This window comes from Meleagris gallopavo, unplaced genomic scaffold (genome assembly GCF_000146605.3).
Source record: "Meleagris gallopavo isolate NT-WF06-2002-E0010 breed Aviagen turkey brand Nicholas breeding stock unplaced genomic scaffold, Turkey_5.1 ChrUn_random_7180001957669, whole genome shotgun sequence".
In the NCBI taxonomy this organism is placed as follows: domain Eukaryota; kingdom Metazoa; phylum Chordata; class Aves; order Galliformes; family Phasianidae; genus Meleagris; species Meleagris gallopavo.
The window spans coordinates 3,434-4,841 of NW_011217723.1; positions in this window are offsets into that span (position 1 = coordinate 3,434).

Sequence of the window (1,408 nt, forward strand, 5' to 3'; positions counted from 1 at the left end):
TTCTCGACCTTGTTTTTGCTTTTGCTTTCTTCTCCTTCCTTGTATTGCGGTTTTGTCCTTCGTTCTTTTCTGCAGTGAGGCTTTTTTGTTTGCTTTGCGTCGTCTTTGTTTCATACTTGTTGGTTCTTTGTCTTTCCTGCTCCTTTCTTTTGCATGATCTTGTTTGTTGCTGCAGGCATTCCTGTCGTGTTCAGAGTATGTTTCTTGGGTGTGCTTTGGTTTTTATTCTTTTTTACTCATTTTCTTAATTCACTTCTTTCTTGTTCTTTTCTTTGCTTTCTTTTCCTTTTTCCCTAGAGTTTGACTTGCCTCCGAACCGAATGTTGAGCCCTTTGGACTTAATAGTATCCCATTTGTGAAGCTCCTTATCCTGATCCTTACCAAGTAACGCTTATCGTTTGATTGTAACGAATAATGGTAGCTCTCTGCCCTCATGCTGTATGGCTGATCTTTAACCCTGATAGAAAAATGTAACCCTCAGCTGTAACCCAGCATGTTAACTGTCTGCTCTTACGCCTGACGCTTACTCCCAAGTTGAACTCATGTCACTAATTCAAATGCACAATCTTCAAATTGTAATTCGAAAGCAAGCAGGTCATATGTAACCCTCACCAAATGGACAGCCCGGAACCGTTTGCTGTGAACGTAACTGGGAAGGCTTTAACCCTAATCAGAACAGGGAACCCTTAATACTAACACAAGAGGCTAGCACTTAACCATAATCCATGTGGGAATTCTTTAATCTAATCCAATATGGGAACCATTAGCTCTTATCACAAAAGGGATGCCTTTCATCCTAACCCAATATGGTAACTCTTCACCCTAAACTCTAACCAAAGCAGTGACCTTTAAGCTAAAGGGTTTTCCTTAAACCTTAACACTAAAGCTAACTGGTAACAGCTCACCTTTGAATGTAACCCAAAATCGCGGCCCTATAACCTCTTGCAGAAGGGTAAGCCTTCACAATGAGCAGTAATAGTGAATAGCAGCACTGAACCGTCATCCTGAGCGGGAGCAGGCTGAGCTTGTCTGCTTCCAGGGCTGCTCTCAGGCCCAGGGCTGGTCGTCACCATGGAAACGCATTGTGACATCACACAGGTTTCCAGGAGCCCGGGTGATGGCACCTGTGACATTTTCTGGCGGGCCTGGAGCTGCAGCCTCCAACCTTTTTTGGCCTTGCACCCTGAGGAGTTAAGGCTGCTGTCCTGCACGTGGTCCCACCGCAGAAGCTCTTTGGACGTAGGACGTTTCGGGGGAGGGGGTAGATGCCTGAAGGCATTATTTTCTTCCTTCCAAAGAGTTTTCGTTCTCTTTGTTCTTTCCAGTTGTTTTTTCTTTGCTTTTCCTTTTGCTGTTTAATATTTTTTTCTTTTCTTTATGCTTATTTCTCTGTTGCTTTGCATAGCTT